The sequence below is a fragment of the Polypterus senegalus genome, chromosome 4 (assembly GCF_016835505.1).
Source record: "Polypterus senegalus isolate Bchr_013 chromosome 4, ASM1683550v1, whole genome shotgun sequence".
NCBI classification, from domain to species: domain Eukaryota; kingdom Metazoa; phylum Chordata; class Cladistia; order Polypteriformes; family Polypteridae; genus Polypterus; species Polypterus senegalus.
The window spans coordinates 140,229,337-140,250,837 of NC_053157.1; the positions used below are offsets into that span (position 1 = coordinate 140,229,337).

The 21,501-nt window shown below is 42.3% G+C and overlaps 1 long non-coding RNA gene across 1 annotated transcript; it reads right to left on the reverse strand.

Moving 5' to 3' along the window:
• Positions 1–1,392: 1,392 nt before the first annotated feature.
• On the reverse strand, positions 1,393–2,130 carry LOC120527680. Its single transcript, XR_005633392.1, has 2 exons — positions 2,008–2,130; positions 1,393–1,657 (listed from the first exon to the last, which is right to left on the reverse strand). It is a non-coding gene; the product is annotated as an uncharacterized LOC120527680 (long non-coding RNA).
• Positions 2,131–21,501: the final 19,371 nt, after the last annotated feature.

Consider the following 21,501-nt stretch of genomic DNA (forward strand, 5'->3'; position numbering starts at 1 on the left):
GATTGAATTAAAGTAATTTCCAGTTACAAAGTCAATGTGTTCTCATAGGCGAGTTCTTCTGTCCATCAGAGTTGTCATTCCTTTTTGTTCTTGCTTGAGTCCATTTCGTTCCTTCTGGCTTAAGAGGTCTACAGAGTGGCCCTAGAGAAATGTCAGTGCAACTCTGATTTAAACCTTTGTCATCATATGAAGTCCAGACAGGTCCTGGTACAAGCTGGAGTTCAGTCACTTAGTTTGAAATGCAAGTGGGGGAAGGTACAATTGGATGCCTGCATCCCTGTTAAATCTGTTTTCTTATAAGGCCTGGTGTGCCACTAACAGCCTAAGCCTAACAGAATGGGCAATGTCCACTTTGTCTTACAATGTACAATGAGACAGACTCAACCAAGATAAATGATTATTACAGTGAATAGAGAAATCTCTATGCATTAATCTATTTCTGAAGGTAAGGAATAGCTGAAGTCATGAAATTAACCTGCTTACTTACACAGACAATTTGCAGTCACTATGTAAGTTTTTCAGAGGAGTCTGATATAACAGTTGTTTTACCAAATTATGAACCCCTGCGGGCAGCACGGTAGTGCAGTGGTAGCGCTGCTGCCTCGCAGTAAGGAGACCTGCGTTTGCTTCCCGGGTCCTCCCTGAGTGGAGTTTGCATGTTCTCCCCGTGTCTACGTGGGTTTCCTCCGGGTGCGCCAGTTTCCTCCCACAGTCCAAAGACATACAGGTTAGGTGCGTTGGCAATTATAAATTATCCCTAGTGTATGGTGGGTGTCTGTGTTGGTGTGCCCTGCAATGGGCTGGCTCAGCGCCCGGGGATTTGTTCCTACCTTGCGCCCTTCGTTGGCTGGGACTGGCTTCAGCAGACCCCCATGATCCTGTGTTAGGATATAGAGGGTTGGAAAATGACTGACTGACTGAACCCCTACAAATACTCCCATAGGCCACCCACCCCCACCACCTCACCACATTCACGTGAATGCGCATATGATATTTAATTTGCCTGCAGAAGCATAGATGTGCCTAGTCTTATTTCTTGGACAGATTTAGCTATTCAACCATCTCACATATAAACCATAATCAAAATGAGAGCTTTTGTATGTGTTTGTCAGTTCTATCATAAAATAGTCACACTTTAGTTAATAAAGAGAAAAAAAACTCATATTCTGGTATTAAACAGAAAGGGGATATGATGAGTACACTTAAGCTTTTTTATTGATAGTCATAAATTAGTAATTAATGAAGCCTACATTTATTTGAATTGTGCGTTTTCATTTTATACAGATGGTGTCAGTTTCTCTATTGATATAGTCTATGATCTATCAGAAGATTTAACTGTTATGCATATTTTTGTATTACCAGCTGTAAAAGGAAGAGAAGGACACAAGTATAAAGATTTGGAGAGTTTGTACCCCTTGTACTGTAACAGAAATAGGTCTTTGTTTGATACAAAACAGCAAAACTATAAGACAAAGATGGCGGGTTTAGGGGGACAATATATCGGGAAGGACCGGAAATCAAACGTGATGGCTGCTGGGAAGGCGTGATGGATTGTGGGAGGTTGATGTCATCTTTGGGGGACCAGAGGGAAGAAAGGACCCCGGAAGTGAAGACCGTCACGTGCTCCGGGCTTTATGGCGACGTGGCTTCGTCTTTTCTGTGAGAGAAAGGAGAGAGAGGTTAGTACGTTGTCTTTGTCCCCTGGCCGGGTCTATTGTGGTGCGCGTCGAGTCGTTCAGTTGTTCCCGATGCGCTCGTGCGTGACATGACCCCCCCCTTAGCCCAGACCCATTGGGTCGGACGGACTGAACCGAGAGGTCGTGTACCCTGGAGAGAGCATCAGCATTGGCCTGTAGGCCACCTCGGCGATAAGTGACAGTGAACCTGTAGGGCTGCAGGTCCAAAAACCACCTCGTGACCCGGGGATTCAACTCCCGATGCAGCGGCATCCACTGGAGAGCGGCATGGTCCGTAATCAAGGTGAACTCCCGACCCAGGAGGTAATACCTCAGATACTTTACCGCCCACTTTATGGCCAAGGCCTCCCGCTCGACCGCTGCGTATCTGGTCTCCCGGTCCAGCAGTTTCCGGCTCAGGTACATGACGGGGTGTTCGACACCATCGATGCTCTGGCTCATCACGGCGCCAAGACCTGTGTCCGAAGCATCGGTCTGGAGGAAGAAAGGACAAGAAAAGTCAGGTGTCCTCAAAACAGGTGCCGAGCTAAGGGCATTTTTCAAGTCACTGAATGCCCATTCCGCGTCCTGATTCCACACCACTTGGACAGGGGCCCGCTTCTTTGTTAACTCTGTCAAGGGTGCTGCCCTCTCAGAAAAACGAGGCACAAACCGACGATAATAAATATTAAATAAAAAGTCCCAGGAAGGCTTGCACCTGTTTCTTGACCATCGGGCAGGGCCAATCTAAAATGGCTTTAACTTTATTACACTGGGGTTTCACAAGTCCTCCCCCCACCAGGTAGCCCAAGTACTTGGCCTCACTTAAACCAAAATAACACTTGCGAGGGTTTATGTGAAGGCCGGCTTTCGCTAGTGTCAGGAGAACCGTATATACCTGTAATACATATTCCTTCCAGGTGCCGGAAAAGATGACCACGTCATCCAGGTAGGCGGCACAGTAGGACTGGTGGGGCCGTAGCACTCTATCTACCAGACGTTGGAAGGTCGCCGGTGCTTCGTGCTGCCCAAATGGGAGGACCTTGTATTGCCAGTGTCCACTAGGGGTACTAAAGGCTGTCTTCTCTTTTGCGGATGCCGTTAAGGGAATTTGCCAGTACCCTTTCGTCATATCCAGGGTAGTCAAATAATAGGCCATCCCCAGCCTTTCAAGAAGCTCGTCTATCCGGGGCATGGGGTAGGCATCAAACTTGGAGACCTGATTGAGACGTCTGAAGTCGTTACAGAATCTCCAGGAGCCGTCCAGCTTGGAAACGAGGACGATCGGGCTGGACCAGGGGCTATGGCTTTATTCGATACTGTCCAAGTCCAACATCTGTCGATAAGGTCTTTCCCTGACTACCACCCCTGGGTCTGTCACTATGTCGTGCTTAATCAGTGCAGTCTGCCCTGGCGTCTCGCTGACCACTTCCGGGACCGACCGGATGGCTCCCAAGAGCTCCTGTCGTTGTTGGGGAGTCAAATTTGGGCCGAGGTTAAGGTCATCTTTTCCTGAGAAAAGGGAGAGGGCCGCCCCTTCTTTTACTACATCCAAAATACCTCGAGGTTGGCGTCCATATAAAAGTTCAAAAGGGGAAAACCCAGGAGAAGCCTGAGGCACCTCCCGATACACGAAAAGAACCAAGGGTAAAAGTTGGTCCCAGTCCCGACCGTCTGCGCTGACTACCTTGCGGAGCATCTGTTTCAAGGTCTGGTTGAAATGTTCCACCAACCCATCTATCTGGGGGTGATACACAGACGTCTTGAGATGTTTAATGTGGAGTAACTTGGCGATCTCCCTGAACATACCCAAAGTAAAGGGGGTCCCCTGGTCCATGAGGACTTCTTTGGGTATACCCACCCGTGCAAAGAGGGCTACCAGCTCCCGCGCGATACTTTTCGAAATGGCGGCTCGCAAGGGAACCGCTTCCGGGTATCGGGTGGCATAATCAACCATAACTAAAATGTATTTATGGCCTCGTTTCGAAGGTTCTAGGGGTCCCACCAGATCGATAGGGATGAGAGGGGCTCGGTCCCTTCTGGGAATCTGGCGCAGCTGAAAGACCGGGCAGGACTGACAGAAACGCCGGACCTCCTCATTGATCCCAGGTCAGTAAAACCGGAGTTTAATTCTTTCCAGTATTTTTTCGGCCCCGAGGTGGGCGCCTAGGAGATGGGCGTGTACTAGTTCACACACTTGCCGCCGGTAGGTCCGTGGGACTAGCAACAACTTCCGTACCTCCCCTTCGTGTTCCGCCACCCGATACAACAATTCGTTTTCTAGTACAAAGTGGGGTCCCAGTGGCGTGGAACCAGCTAACGGCATGTCGTTCGCGAATACGATTGCATTCCGGGCAAACTTAAGGGAATCATCGTTTCACTGTTCTCTCTTTAAGGATGCGGGCGTGTATCGAAACTGATACTCCACACCGCGAGGGGATCGGGAGCCACGTCCTCTGGAGGCGGAGCCTCCTCCTCTATTACAATCGGGGGAAGGTCCGCCTTTGAGGAGGTCTCACCTGCGTTATCAATATTTGCCGACGTGCACGGCGTGGGAACAGCTGGGAGGGGACCCTCCCCCTCCATGATCAGACCCAACCCGGTCTCAGGAGTGGAGTATGTTTCACCGCGTATGCTTTCCGACCAGTCGTGTCCTAATATAACCGGAAAGGAAGGATCGGGTAGCACAGCAACAAACATTCGTTTCGGTTCCCCTTTCCAGGTTATGCAACAGTTGGCGGACCTATACGACCTGGTCTTCCCATGTATACAAGTGACTTTCGTATTCGGAGCAGCCCACTGTCGCGGCAAGACATAACGGCGAGCAACAATGGTAATGTTACTCCCGGAATCAAACAACGCGACCACCGAGTGCCCATTAAGTAACACCACTCCCGTATTTTTTACCGCCAGGGGATTCGACAGTGCACAGTACCTCTCACCCCGAATCCAGCTGCAGTCCATCAGGAGCTAACGTTGTGCCCCGGCTCACCGCACTTGAAACAGCGCGGCAAGAAGGGTTGTCGTTCACGTGGTCTAGCCGGAGCCTCCAGACCGCGGCAGGTGGCCTCAGGAATGGCCACACGTTCCTGTCGAGGCCCGCGAGCTGACCTTTCCGCCTCCCCGAGTACCTCCAAAAGACTGTCCATGCTCTTAAATGTGTATCTCTGGACCTGCTGTGCGAGATAGTCCGGCATTTTGTACAGGAACGCCTCACACACCACCAACTCCACCACTTGTCGAGCCTGGTTTACGTCTGGCCGTAGCCAGCGCCCGATCTTACTCCAGAACTCGAACGCCTGGGCCCTAGGGGGACCGTTGGGGTCAAAACACCAATGCCGCCATTCCCTCGCCTGCTGGTCGGAGGTCACGCCGTAGCGTTTAAAGATCTCGGCCTTAAGGAGAGTGTACTGGGCGGCTTCCTCCTCAGGGAGGTCATGATAAGCCCGCTGCGCCGGGCCGTTTAGGTATGGGGCCAAAATTGTGGCCCACTCCGCACGCGGCCACTGATTACGGGTGGCTGTCCGCTCGAATATAGCGAGGTACGACTCAATGTCGTCCACATCGGTTAGCGGCACAATCAAAGGAGGCGGCGGCTGCGAGGACTCCGGCTTTACCAGTTCAGCCGCGCTCAATCGTCTTCTGCCGTCCGCCAGCTCCGCCCTCGTGGTAGCGTGCTCTACCTTGAGCGCCTGCAACTCCATGGCCAGGGTGTTCAGCACGGTATTCAGATCCTGCCCTTCAGTCATCTTTCTTCGGACTTTCAATCCTGCCGGCTACGCCACTGTAAAAGGAAGAGAAGGACACAAGCATAAAGATCTGGGGAGTTTGTACCCCTTGTACTGTAACAGAAATAGGTCTTCGTTTGACACAAAAGAGCAAAACTATAAGACAAAGATGGCGGGTTTAGGGGGACAATATATCGGGAAGGACCAGAAATCAAACGTGATGGCTGCTGGGAAGGCGTGATGGATTGTGGGAGGTTGATGTCATCTTTGGGGGACCAGAGGGAAGAAAGGACCCCGGAAGTGAAGACCGTCGCGTGCTCCGGGCTTTATGGCGACGTGGCTTCATCTTTTCTGTGAGAGAAAGGAGAGAGAGGTTAGTACGTTGTCTTTGTCCCCCAGCCGGGTTTATTGTGGTGCGCGTCGAGTCGTTCAGTTGTTCCCGATGCGCTCGTGCGTGACACAGCTTAAAAAAATAACCTTGCCGATAGTTAAAGTGATGAAATTTGTTTGAGGATCTTGAATAGGTGGATTAAATTATGAGAGTTCCCCAAGAGATGGTCATAAAGAAATGCTACGCTTAATAAGAAGAGACAATTTGTGAATGACTGTCTGCCAAAATTGCTATTAGAAGTGTACAGATCCAGATTGCTTGAGGAGACTTCTCTGCAGTATTTATTGTGCAATCTGGACAAGTGTCAGAGGTTGTTATGGCCTTCTTACTTTTCCTGAATGAACTGAACTGTTTAAAGTAAATTATATTGGATACATTACATGTTTGCATTTAAGTAAATTTATTAACGTAAGTCAAAGCTATGGCATACTTAGTTGTTTTTAAAATTTTTTAATTAAAAAAGAAAGCTCAACAGATAACAGTACTTTATAATATTTGAAGGGATTTTTCTAAATATTTCATTCTTTTCTTGCTCTATTAATAAAGAAGGCAGCAGGTTATTTTTTTAAACTAATCCTTGAATTGGTGACCAATTTTGATTTTTAATATTTAGTACAGTGTTATTATTTTCACATGTAAAGAGTACAGTTAAATTCTTACTTGTAGACCCTTACAGGTACAAAGGGCACAATGTGAGGTCCTCTATTGGTGGTAAACTGAGTTGAAGTAAAGGAGTGAAAATAAAAGACAGCCCCTGTCAGCAAAGCAGCCTGCTGATAAGGTCCCAAAGATTAAATACAAGGGATAAAATATGTGGACTGGGTCTGGTAAGAGGTTCCTGGCAACAGTTGTACAGCTAGTTTTGATGTTTCTTCCTATTCTCCATTAAGAAAAGAATACACAAGGTTAGTAGGTGCCTTTTACATTAGGTGCACTTCACAAGGGATTTAACAGTAAGATAAAACACAACTTTTAAAGATAGTGTATTGTTCTTTAACAATGTGATGGCTAATGCTTTACTAATATTTTTAACAAGCAACAAGTGACTGTAACAGGAGAGTATATTTGTGTCTTTTAGAGCCACAATCCAAATGTATTTCTGTCTGATCACCTAAAACCCGCAAGTCTTTTTCTTAAACAGAGTAATACTGTTTGATTGTATTAAAAGGGGGTGGCACGGTGGCTCTGTGGTAGTAAGGTGACCCGGGTTCACTTCCCAGGTCCTTCCTGCATGGAGTTTGCATGTTCCCCCAGGGTCTGTGTGGGTTTCCTCCCACAGTTCAAAGACATGCAGGTTAGGTGCATTGGCAATCCTAAATTGTCCCTAGTGTGTGGGGTGAGTGTGTGTCCTGTGGTGGGCTGGCGCCCTGCCCAGGGTTTGTTTCCTGCCTTGCGCCCTGTGCTGGCTGGGACTGGCTCTAGCAGACCCCCGTGACCCTGTAGTTAGGATATAGCAGATTGGATAATGGATGGATGGCTGTATTAAAAGGTGAAAGAGAGGCATTTACAACAAGAAGAATAAAGCTTTATATATCTATGATATTGGCACCTGAGATGTTATGCATTGTGCGTGTCAATTAAATTAGCATATTCCAAAACACAAAAAAATAGAGAAAATTATAAAATACCAAACAAAACAAACAAAAAATTACAGAGTGGTTGAAACAGATAGGCAAACCACTTAGCACCCATACAAATGGAGGCAGCATTGCATATTTTCCTTATTGAAGATGAATAATTCGTGTTATTTTTCAAGCACCTAAGATCAAGTTCATCAACATTCATCATGATGAATATCAAAATCAAACTGTGAGTTGTGTCCAGTGAATCAAAAATCTTTTTATAAAGGAAGAACCAAAAATACTATTTCTCCCAAACTCATCTTCAGGCTTTGGCAACATTGCTGTTATGATTCAAGTGTCATTCTAAAGCATAAAGGGTGTGAAGCATCCTTAAGGTTGTGCAACCTAGTCCAGGCCTTCACAACCTGCCTAGAATTGGCCTCACCTCAGTCAGAGCTCTCAAATCCATGGGGAGGCTTTGGCCTACTTAGGCTGAAAATAAAAAAAACTGTCTTTCAAAGTTTAAAAATAATATCCCTAAACTATAAAATACCCAAAAAACTGTCCTTCTATGGAAAGTAAGCGTAAAACCTTTGGCGAAAAAGGACTAGTCGTGGAACTGAATTTTTATAAAAGAGAATATTTACAAAATCTCAAAATGGTAGAAAAGCTAAGTGAACAAATACCAATACACAATCCAAATATCAAAAACAAAGAATAGAACAAAAAAAATCCCATTATATGAAAGAACTTCAACGAACCACTAAAGGATTTGCTATCAAACTCTAAAGACAAAAGCCGAGGGTCATCATTCAGCAGTGACATCAAGATGGTCCAGCCTTTTGGTGCTCCATCCACAAAGTACAAGGAACATAATTGAACATGTGACCACATATAGCAACCAAACTGCATACTATTAAACATTTTTTTTTTTTTTCTAAAAGGAATTTTAATAACGTATACGTTATTACTATTAAACATTTTAAATAAAACATAAATTAGCATAATAAACATAAAAAATACCTAAATTTAAACAACAAAGACATAAAAAAAGAACTTGAGAGAAAAAAAGAACATATATGAGCCGAAATATAACAGTGGGAATATATTGAGATGGGAGACACTCAAGGCAAATGACATTAAGATGGAATTGATGAGCTGTCTCAAACAAATAGGGCCGGAGTGAGCAGTAATTGGCACAGATAAGGCAGAGATGGTCAAATGGGCAGCTGAACAGGCAAAGAAATGTTGCTGGTTGGACAAAGGCAAACTGACAAATTGCAGCATGAGTAGTCACTAAAAACAATTGCCAAACTTTAAAACAGCAAATGATGTAACTAACAAACAAACTGAAAATACCGTAGATACTCAAGTATAAGTCGAAAAATCTATGCCTTAAAATTCATTCAAAAAAACAGGGTCGACTTATCTGTGGGGCAACACAATATTCCATAGAATTTGGGTAATGGCACAGTGCACAGTGCTTTTATTTAAAACAGTCAATCAAAATCAGTGTTCAAAGTAAACAGTGTAGTGATTCAAAAGAACTCTTCATTAAATAAATAATCCATAAAGCAAACGTGGAGGTTTAAAAATCAATAAAATAGAAAAACAATCCTTTAAAAACCCGGCCAAGCACCCAGGCTCCACACAGCTGCCTGCGAACGCTCGTTCGCTAGCTTGCCCACTCGCACGCCTCTCTCTCCTGCTTTCTCCAGCTCCCTCCATCTTTCTTTCTCTTGCTTTGTTTTTATTTTTTTTTTACTCTGTTTTTCCACTGTAATTATGTTGTTGGACTTAAGTGCAGCATTTGACACCATTGACCATTCTATTTAGCTGCACAGGCTAGAAAACGATGTTGGGCTTACAGGCCCCGTGCTCGCTTGGTTTAGTTCTTATTTATTAAATCGATTCCAGCATGTACAGAAATGTGCTGACAGTACTCCATCATTATACACAGAAGTTCAATATGGTGTCCCGCAGGGCTCAGTACTGGGACCTTTACTGTTTTCACTTTACATGCTTCCACTGGGATCTCTCATTAGGAAACATAATGTTAATTTTCACTTGTATGCAGATGACACCCAGTTATACCTTTCATTTAAATCAAATGAAGTTTCTCCGATGTCTTTAATTAGTTGTGTTAGTGAATTAAAGGAATGGATGAATGAGAACTACTTGTCTTTAAATACAGATAAAACAGAGATGTTAATTGTTGGAGGGAATGACACTGATCACAGCAATATTTTGTCGTCATTTAACTCAGTTGGAATCCCAATTAATTTTACTGAATCAGCCCGCAATCTAGGAGTTATCTTTGACTCTAGCATGTCATTTAAAGCGCATATTACAAAGTCGTCCAAAACATGTTTTTTCCATCTTAAAAATGTTAGGAAATTAAGGCGCTTTCTAAATAAACAGGATTGTGAGAAATTAATTCATGCATTTATCTCTAGTAGGATTGACTACTGCAATGCAGTGTTCACTGGCTGTTCAAACTGTTCTCTATACAGCCTCCAGTTAATCCAAAATGCGCTGCAAGAATTATTACAAGAACAAGAAAATATGAACACATAACCCCAGTTCTTAAATCTTTACACTGGCTCCCAGTTAAGTTCAGGGCAGATTTCAAAATCCTCCTTTTAACATATAAAGCATTAAATGGCCAAGGTCCGCTTACTTGTCTGAACTTATCATGACTTACAAACCTGAGCACATTAAGATCTCAAGATGCCGGTCTGCTTAGGATTCCAAGGATTAATAAAATAACAGTGGGAGGTCGAGCTTTTAGTTACAGGGCCCCTAAACTGTGGAATGGTCTTCCTGCTTCCATAAGAGATGCCCCTTCAGTCTCAGCCTTTAAATCCCGGCTGAAGACTCACTACTTCAGTTTAGCATATCCTGACTAGAGCTGCTGATTAACTGTACATACTGCATCTCTGTTGTTAGTCATTAGCACTATAACATAAGTAACATGATAATTATATTTGAATACTAACCCTCACCTATTCTGTTTCTTTTCTCGGTACCCAAATGTGGCAATTGGTGCTACTGCCCTCCTGCCAAGTTGTTTGCCTGCCTATGGTAAAGTCATCCCTGATGGAGGATCACAGGAATCATGAGAAAGAGGGATCCTTTCATCGGAGCAACGTTTCAGCCGTGGCATGGCCAAATGGGGAGGCAGCTAGATGGATGAGGTCTCCAGGACTCTAAAAATATCCAAACCTAATTATGTCATATCATCTACTGTTAAATCGTACTTCTAAAATTTTTATTATTATGCTGTCTTAAGGAATTGTTCTGTTCTGTATATTGTATTGTATTGACCCCCTACTTTTGACACCCACTGCACGCCCAACCTACCTGGAAAGGGGTCTCTCTTTGAACTGCCTTTCCCGAGGTTTCTTCCATTTTTCCTACAAGGTTTTATTGGGAGTTTTTCCTTGTCTTCTCAGAGAGTCAAGGCTGGGGGGCTGTCAAAAGGCAGGGCCTGTTAAAGCCCATTGCGGCACTTCCTGTGTGATTTTGGGCTATACAAAAATAAACTGTATTGTATTGTATTGGCTTCCACACAGCTGCCTGTGAGCGTTCGTTCCCTCGTTCGCACACCCTCTTTCTCTCTCTCCTGCTTTCTCCAGCCACCTCTGTCTTTCTTTCTCTTCCTTGCTGTTTTTTTTTTTTTAACTTTTTTAACTGGATTTCATTTCCGGCGCCGCATCCGAGTGGCAGCCTTTCCAGCAGCTCCGTATACGACTTTATCTTTTTACCTTTTTATCTCTATTTTTCTCTATCTCACTGATCACTTCTACCACTTTCTTTTATGTGGAATTGCTCCCTGGACACTTTTTACACATTTTTACTATTTTACTATATGTTAATTTCCCCTTGGGATTAGTAAAGTATCTATCTATCTATCTATCTATCTACTATCTAACTCCGTTTTTCCTTCCTCTCAAACTGACTCACACTTCTCTTTATACAGTATGCAGAGAGGACATAGCAGCTGCAGCACATTAGCCACAGGAACAATCACAGATGTGGGCAGTCCCTCACCTGTGCACTAGGTGAGAAACGCCCACACCGCAGATCGCCCTGCGGCTCGCTAAGTCGCGAGCGCGGTGATTATTTATTTAAAAACTAAAATGGCCTTTGCTAAGAGAGCTTTGGACCCATAACGCCACATAAGCCTTTGTTGGAATTTCAAGCATTGGCTGGCTGGTGTACGCGGTTTATGAACAGATATGGGCTGTGCCTTTATCAGCGAACAAAAATCGCCGGGGAATCGAAAAGTAGCAGGTATTGGTGAGAAGACCGTACTTATTAAGACAACGGGCCATGAAAAAACCCAAGTTTTACCCTCGACTTATACACGGGTCATAACAAATTTTGTAATTTTCGTCTTAAAAATAACACTTGACTTATCTGCGAGATCGACTAATACGCGAGTATCTATGGTAAGCGCTCCTTCCTGAACTACTGCATACTTATGAGGCAGGTTGATGGCATCATGGCACGCAGTCAAAAAAAAAAAGAAAACATTGCACTTGCTACCCAGAGAGGTAGAAATGTGGGCAGTTTCCAAAGATCCCTAAAACTGTTTTTTATATATCTATACTAATAAAAGGCAAAGCCCTCACGGACTCACTCACTCACTGACTCACTCACTCATTCACTCACTCACTCATCACTAATTCTTCAACTTCCCATGTAGGTAGAAGGCTGAAATTTGGCAGGCTTATTCCTTACAGCTTACTTACAAAAGTTAAGCAGGTTTCATTTCGAAATTCTACACGTAACGGTCATAACGGTCGACAACGTCCGCCATGTTGAACTTTCTTATTTATGGCCCCATCTTCACGAAATTTGGTAGGCAGCTTCCCTGCGCTACCCGGAATCGATTTATGTACTTATTTCGATGGTATGACGCCACTGTCAGCCGCCATATTGAACTTTCCAACGTCACTAATTTTCCAACTTCCCGTGTAGGTAGAAGGCTGAACCCATCTTCACGAAAATTGGTAGGTGGCTTCCCTGCACTAACCAAAACCAATGTACGTACTTATTTCGGTGGTATGAAACCACTGTCGGCCGTCATATTGAACTTTCCAACGTCACTAATTCTGCAACTTCAAATGTAGGTAGAAGGCTGAAATTTGGCAGGCTCATTCCTTACATCTTACTTACAAAAGTTAAGCAGTTTTCATTTTGAAATTCTACGCGTAGCGGTCATAACGGTTAACAACGTCCGCCATATTGAACTTTCTTATTCATGGCCCCATCTTCTAGAAATTTTGTAGGCAGCTTCCCTGCGCTAACTGAAACCAATGTACATACTTATTTCGGTGGTATGACGCCACTGTCAGCCGCCATATTGAACTTTCCAACGTCACTAATTCTCCAACTTCCCATGTAGGTAGAAGGCTGAAATATGGCAGGCTCATTCCTTACAGCTTACTTATAAAAGTTAAGCAGGTTTCATTTCGAAATTCTACGCGTAATGGTCTTAACGTTTGAAAACGTTCGCCATGTTGAACTTTCTTATTTATGGCCCCATCTTCACGAAATTTGGTAGGTGGCTTCCCTGCGCTAACTAAAACCAATGTACATACTTATTTCAGTGGTATGATGCCACTGTCAGCCGCCATATTGAGGTTTCCAATGTCACTAATTCTCCAACTTCCCGTGTAGGTAGAAGGCTGAAATTTGGCAGGCTCATTCCTTACGGCTTACTTACAAAAGTTAAGCAGGTTTCATTTCGAAATTCAATGTGTAACGGTCATAACGTTCAACAATGTCCGCCATGTTGAACTTTCTTATTCATGGCCCCATCTTCATGAAATTTGGTAGGCGGCTTCCCTGCACTAACCGAAACCAATGTACATACTTATTTCGGTGGTATGAAACCACTGTCGGACGTCATATTGAACTTTCCAACGTCACTAATTCTGCAACTTCAAATGTAGGTAGAAGGCTGAAATTTAGCAGGCTCATTCCTTACATCTTACTTACAAAAGTTAAGCAGTTTTCATTTTGAAATTCTACGCGTAGCGGTCATAACGGTTAACAACGTCCGCCATATTGAACTTTCTTATTTATGGCCCCATCTTCTCGAAATTTTGTAGGCAGCTTCCCTGCGCTAACTGAAACCGATGTACATACTTATTTCAGTGGTATGATGCCACTGTCAGCCGCCATATTGAAGTTTCCAATGTCACTAATTCTCCAACTTTCCGTGTAGGTAGAAGGCTGAAATTTGGCAGGCTCATTCCTTACGGCTTACTTACAAAAGTTAAGCAGGTTTCATTTCGAAATTCAATGTGTAACGGTCATAACGTTCAACAATGTCCGCCATGTTGAACTTTCTTATTCATGGCCCCATCTTCACGAAATTTGGTAGGCGGCTTCCCTGCGCTAACCGAAACCAATGTACATACTTATTTTGGTGGTATGACTCCACTGTCAGCCGCCATATTGAACTTTTCAACGGTCTTTGTTACTTATGGGCCCATCTTCAAGAAATTTGGTACGCAGGTTCCCAACGCTAACTGAATCCTACTTACGTACATATATACGTCCATAGCTTGCAGCTCGGTCACCATGTGAGGCGGCATTGGGTCCCCCATCCCAACGCCTCCCACGTTGTTGGCTGGCTGCCTGCCTATGTAAGGCCGTCTGTCGCTCCAATCTCTACATTCCCTTCCTTGCTTCGCCACGGGATTCACGTCTCCCTACTGATAACTACAGACTTTTTACTTAATCCATGCTTCTCCGTTGTTTTATTGTTCATTTATTACGATTATAGTTATTGTTTAGGTATTTTAGCACAAGGCTCCAGTGCTGTCAAGAGAACTTGGAGATGCTCCATGAAGACCAAGTGAATTTTTTTCATCGTTTGGTGACTGGAGATGAGATCCTGCAGGCAAAGTCATGGCAACTGTTTTCTGAGATATTGAAGGACTTTTGGTTAAGGAGCTCATGCCACACAAGACAACCATAACCAGGTAGAGTTACGCCAACATAATGATTGCTTTGCAGGAGTCAATCAAGGAGAAAAGATGAGAAAAACTTACAGCATGCGTGTTGTCTATTCACAATGCACTGGTTCACATGTCACGTCAATCACAGGCTGCCGTCCAAGAATGTAGGTTCCAGTGCTGAACAATCTACGCTACAGTCCTGAGCTGGCTCCCTCAGATTATTTCCTGTTCTGAGTTTTGACGAAATTTGTCAGTGGACTGTGACATCCTGGTTTGAGGGTTAAACAGAAACTTTTTTTTCAAAGGGGTTAAAGTCATTGCATGAAAAGTAAGTGAAGTCTATAGAACTATCAGGGGACTTTATTGAAAAATAAAACAAACATTTTTTGAAAACTCTTTTGTTTCCTATTGAAGTAGATAAATCATTAAATGCCCTTTGTATGATAGTGTAACCACGAAATGTGGCTATCTGTCTCGTGTTTTTTTCACTTCAAGTACCCATCTAGCACAAACCAGCTCATTTTACTGAAGAGGTTACATCTCACAAACAGCTAATGCACTCATTCTGGTCCTCTCAGCCCTAAGCTCTATATTATTACATAAACATTTTAATAAGTGTCTTTTTCTGTGCACCCTCCACCACTATAGGCTATCATCTATGGGGGAGAAATGAAAGATTTATATTTGTCAAAAAATTCGATCTCTGGTTTTCAATGAATCTCAACGTTTTAGAGTCACTGATAATGAAAACATCAATATCTTGATGATGGGTGTGAGTCTGTGTGTCACAGTTTCTTGAGGACAGTCTAGAGTTAGAATGGCTGGATGGAAAAATACCAAACTCGAAACTTAAGCCTGTTATGTGATGTAATGTGCTGATTAGTTTTTGAGCCATGTCATGCAAAGAAAGAGGTACTCTAAAGGATCCATCAAATTATTTATTGATAATATCATGAGAATTATGCCAAAGACCATAATTCTGCAATTAATCATGAATTCTTCTCATCAATTTCTATCATAATGACCTATTTTATGACCAGAAAGATCAACATCAGAGTGTTAAATAATTACTGAAATGTTATAGAATAGTTTGGGCAACTTGGTTCCTAGGGTGCAAACCTACTGTAATAGTGATAGGAATGAACTGAAAGCTTTGCAGAAACAGACTAGTGCCATCAGGATATTGGGTGCATATTTTTGAGCTAGTTGTTTGGTTTATGATTTTTTTTTGTTTTGTGTTTTCTGTTTGCTGCATTGGAGACTGCTGTTAACATATTTTGCTAAAATGTTGCTATGAGCTTAGCTTTTTATTATTTTTTCTGCTCTTTCCGTGAGGTACAGTGGAACCTCGGTTCACGAACATCTCGGAACATGTACAAATCGGTTTACGACCAAAAAGTTTGCCAAACTTTTGTATCTGTTCACGACCACAGACTCGGTAAACAAACAAACCAGTTTCCCTTTCGGTTTGTGCACGCCGATAATTTCCACACATGTTCAGTCTCTCCCTGTGCATTCCCTGTGCAGAGAGAGAGAGTGAGAGAGAGAGAGAGACAGACACACACACAACATGCGAGAGAGACACACACACAAGCACGCAAGAGAGACACACACACAGGTGCATGAGAGAGAGACACACACACACACACACAGGCACACGAGAGAGAGACATACACATACACGCACGCGCAAGAGAGAGAGAGACACACACACACACACACACGCACGCGAGAGAGAGATGGCTGGACGCATAAGGCAGAGAAGGCAGTTAAAGAATGCACCAGGCTTGTTTTTAAAGAGACAGATCCGAGCATTGTTTTAACCTCGTTGTATTTAATGAAGACTTTTTCGGTTGGATTTTAACCTCCATTTCACTTCTGTTTACAGTGATCGGTTTGTAGCGTGCATTGTTGCATTCGCTTTGATCTCTCGCCATTATGTCAGGGCCATTTTTGCCGTTGTTTGCGCCGTGCTACTCACACGAGTGCAGGAAATCTCAGTCAAACCAATGAAGCTCATTTTCCTTCTAGCAATGAGAGTCCAACTAAAAGAGAACGGTTGGTTTTGCCACTGTTTACATTTCATCAACTCTTCCTTTTGATAAAAGTCGACATCAGCCCTGAAAGACTTAATAGTTTGTGTTTATCAGAGGTTCCTGTGTACCCCCTCCTTTTATCATACTACTTTGATGTCAATCAGGAGCTGCTACTATCAGCTGATGAGTGTGTTTTTTGCATCATTAGGTGTCTTTTCTATTATTGAAATTCACTTTGTTCTTGTTTTGTTGACTGGCAATCTCTTGCTGTTTTTCAGGGGTCCAAAATGTACTCCTCGTCATGATTTTACAAGGTGTGGTTAAGGATGTGTTATCTCATTCAGGTATGGTTGTCTGGTCTTGTTGGCCCTTTTATGACCCTATGAAAGCAGTTCCTAAATCTTTTACCTAAGTCAGAAGAATAAAAAAAGCTATGAAATCCCCATAACTATGTTTTATCCTCAGGATTCTTTATGTGGACTGGGCGAAAAGAGCCTAGGATTCTGTTTTATTCCTTGAAATAAATTACTATTTGCATGTGTATACTTTGGAGTTTTTGATTAAAGACATCTCTGCTTTTTCGAGACAGTCTGTTCAGAATTTTGTGTGCTGTTTGTTTTCCCAAAGCACTCACATACCAACATTTACTCAAAATATTTAAGCACATTTACCATCTGTACCTTCAAATTCTGGATGTTATTTTCTCTCTGTTTTTTAAAGCATTTATATTCTTCTATTTATTTGAGGAAAATTAACTTTTGTTTCAATACTAAGGTGTTTATGCCCATTACAGTTTAGTTTAAATAGAAGGTGCACCTCTGACTGCACAGAGCCTGGGGGCAAACCCTTACTTGCTGCTCTTTTAGCTTGTTTGGGTCTTTTATATCATGCACACTTTTCTGTGTTTTGTGTTCCTCTGCAGCCTAAAAACTTAGTGCTTCAGTGACATGTTTTGTAATTTTTTATGATTGGGCTTGCTGGTCATAACACCTACATTTTGGATTACTGTGCATCTGCCTGATTCCCACCCTGGGTGACAGGCTTTGCTCTTATCTAATCTGTGTAATGTGGCAACTCACAAGAGTTGACTATTGTGTATGTATGCTCTGTCTGCTGATTTTGAATGTTTGGAATTTTTGGTTTAGATCTTCTGTTTACTATTGACTAGTACTTTAGATTCAAATGAGGACAGTGTAATAATAATATGTTAAAAATATGTACAGGTCAATCATCGCCAATCCTGTTCAACTGTTAATTCAGGCAAATTTTCCTTGAGTATAATTTTAACATTTCTTGGTTGGCGCACCAACCTGCAGCTACTGTTTTGGTGGCTTTGGTTGCAACATTAGCTTGCAAACACTGGCTAGCCATTCCTACTTGTAGTTCTGCATGTATTATTATAACTTGCTCACATTACGCCCCAGCCATGGTTCCAGTGCATAAAGTAAATTTTTCTCATAGTGTAAAGTGCAAACACTGTACTTTGTCCATAACAGATAAAGATGAACTTCTGAAAAAACTCATTATCTGTGTGTCTGTGAATTATAGAACACTGGCTCTTGAACAATGTGTGACAAAAAGAAGCAGAAAGAAAAACTATTCCAGTTCTTTGCTAACAGTGATTCAAAGAAATAGATGGGCATAAGGAAAATGATGAAAGAAGGAAAAAGTTCAGGATAAAGTGCTGATAATGTGGTTTGAACTCTGCACAAGTGAAGGTGTTCAGCTGTCTGGGGATCTGGTGAAGGAACAAGCTACAATCTTTCATGAAGATCTAGGCATTGGCTAGGCTAGAGTTTGAGCTGCTTGGGGTGGAGTGGTGCTTCAATTTGCCGCCCTCCAACATATCTGAATAAGTTAACCCATTTAAATAGAAAATTAAAATAACATATAGAGAAAAATTAAGATACATTTTGCATAGATTTATTCATATATAGAGAAATAATAATTTTTCACATATAATTATTTATAAGCATCATCTAGACAACAATATAGTACAGAAGCACTGATAAGCTGTGTTCTAATTATTAGTTTAATATAATTACGCTGCAAAAACTAGAACCAGTGTAGTGTACAAGTGATAGGTGGGGATGTTTTCTGCGCAAAGCAAGAACGCATTTGGATAGATGATTAAATTATAAATTATAAATTAGTTGTTCATCTTCCTAGAAATTATTATCTTTGTAATGTTTATGTTTATATTTGTTAGCCTCAAAAATTTCAACTGCTGTGTCTGATGCTGTCACAGAAGGACAGTCTGAAAGTTATTTTTGAAGCATTTGTGGATACAAATCAGAGAATTTTACTTTTTTCATTCATGAGTGATATTTTTCCAAACCCTGGTGCTTACACACGAATTGTACTGAGCCTTTTGGCCAATAATGCCACCCCCAAAAATGTGCCGCCCGGGGTGGACCGTACCCTCCACCCACAGTTAGCTATGCCACTGGAACTAGTACCAGATTGCCTGCATTATTATAGGGAATGTTGGTTTCAGCATTTCAAACCGTGCTGTGGCTTAAAAGTTTCATGCAGTTTGTGGCAAATAAATTTCAGCAGAAATGAAGCAGTTGCTAGCATATCGCCAAGTAGTTTCTGATGAAAAATTAAGTCCTGAGCAGGTCTGCTGTGCTGATGAAATGGCTTTGTTTTGGAAATGTACTCCAATATATAGAATTTTTATAGTGTTTGGGTAAACAGTATGTGCAAATCTAACCACTGATGTTGCAGGAAACTCATTAATCCAGCACCCCACTAACCCCCACAACGCCAGATTAGTGATGGTTCACCTGTACTTGGGGAAAAGAATTTCAGAATTTACTACAGGTTTAAACTAATGAAATCTCAGAAACTGGCAAGTCTGCTAGTCTGGGGAATACATGTGGGCTGACATAAAAGGGCAGTCTGGCTGGAAATGGAATAGAGCTGAGTTGTGCTCAAAAAATAATAGAATTAAGTAGAGAGTTATTTTGTGCTATGATGTCCCATTGGCCTGGAAGGCTCATCAAGGAAGCTAGACTAAGATAAAGACAGAAGTAACAAAGAAGCTCAGTCTTGTATTTGTCGTCCATGTAGAAGGCCCTGCTATCTGTCATTTCCATCAATTGGTAGGAGAAGAAGACAATTGTTCTCTTGGCAGCCATATTCAGACAGGGTACGCCACTTGACCCTATGCAGACGGCATGGTCAATCAAGGACCAAGCCGGACCAGAATATAAGAGCCACCTGGTAGTCTAAGCAAGATGAACTGCTTATTGCCCAGGTTGTATTATTATTATTTTGGCAACACTCTTTTGACATCTGCTTATATTTTGGAGATATCTTATATATAAACGTCTACGCGTGGAAGTGTGTGTGTCTGTCTGGCTCAGAAGTGAGAGGTGGAGTCAGGGTAAGGGCTCCACCTGTGAGGAAACAGAAAACTTGCTTAGCCGCTAATAACAAAAGTGGGGCGAGCACGTTAGCAAAATGAAACCTCAGAAGAAAGACAACGTTGCTTAGCCGCTAACATCTGCAAAGTGTTATCCCTTTTACTTTTCCTCCCGCCACTAATGCATTGCATGTCAGTAAATCGAATCAATGGTTTCTAGGACCCTGGGCTTATTTCTATAATACATAAACACACATTTTCTCTCCTTCCTGTTTGGGTGCTTTGAGTAATTTCCTGGTGTTACAGATGTAAAAGGAAGAGGGGACTGCTGAACTACAGTACCTTACAGTGGTAAGAGTATGGGCTCGAGGCATTCTTTTAAGGTCTTCATAATAAGAGATTAAAAGGGAATAGGGTTATCCTAGGACAGTAATAAGACAAAACAAGTTTCCTCTTTCATTCCAGCATCCTAAATTTTAAAACTGAATTGTAACGCCATAGAACCCTTCTGGGAGTGAGTTTAGACATTTGTGTGAGTAGACAGTCTCCAATTTTTTTTGTCTCATCAACAGTAGACTTCTACCTTTTGTGTATTCTGTTCCTTGCACTTGGCTAATCTTATAAGTTTATAATCTCCTGTGTTCTACATAACTGACAGTAAATCTGAAGTTTCTGAATAAGGAATACTTTTACTTTTAACGCAATGCTTTTATATTTTCAATTGACATTTTTTATACATGCTGCATATACAGATATGGTGGACTCGTCTGCGGGTAGGGTAGGGTATTTAAAATATATCCTTTGCCCCTCCAAATACAAGGCAGAATTCAGGTTATTTTTTTTTGTTTTTGTTTTTTAGTTATCTAACAGCAGTTGAAGCAGCCACATGTGAAATTCTAACCTTTATTTTCATTTTCTGCTTAGTTACACACCGATGCAATCATTTTTTTCCCTAAAGTATGGGAGGTGGCATTGAGGATTTCATTTGTTCACTGTTGCAACAGAAGAAATGAAGCTCATCAAGTGCTGCCAGCAAACAAACCATTAATCTATATTGACATACTTTAGTTTGGAGGTACTTACGTTCTTATCTCCTGCAGCAGCAGTCATTCAACTTTGCAGTACAAAACAGAAATAGGCCTTAGCACATTTCACATGTTAATTATTAAACACTACTAAATCTCGGCAGTGGTGGAGTATTATTAGTAGAAAAGAAAAAAAGTGTCTGCATATTAAAGAAAAAAAACACTCAACATTAATTATGGTGTGTGGTGCACCTCACCACAGAAAGTGATGATTGCTTGTCACAGTATACCTATTTATAGCATTACCTATGTTTTTAAAATGGGCAATCTTACCCTGAGGGAGAAGTTATGTGCCCACAGCATGTGTGTCTGATTCACACAGCTTTGTGGGAATCAGATAACATCTGGATGGGCAAGGTCTGCTGCCTGTATCACTCTGCCACTCTTGAAAAAGGGAAAAGTGGGGTGCATTGCTTAGTTAAAAAGAAGCCGTAAGAGCTTAGCAAAACTTTATAGAGTGAAGTAGTACTTACAAGTGAGTGCCACTGCATGAGAGACAGAAAGAGAGATAGAGGCAGTTCCTTATACTGGCAAATGCCTTGGTAAATGGCAGAGTTCCAGGAAGAGGAGGAAGCACAGCGTGTGCATCATTGCTACATACTCCCTGATTGGAGAAATGAGAGTGCATTGGCTGAGATTGGGTGTCAAAATCCCGCCTTTAACATGTAAATCTGGAG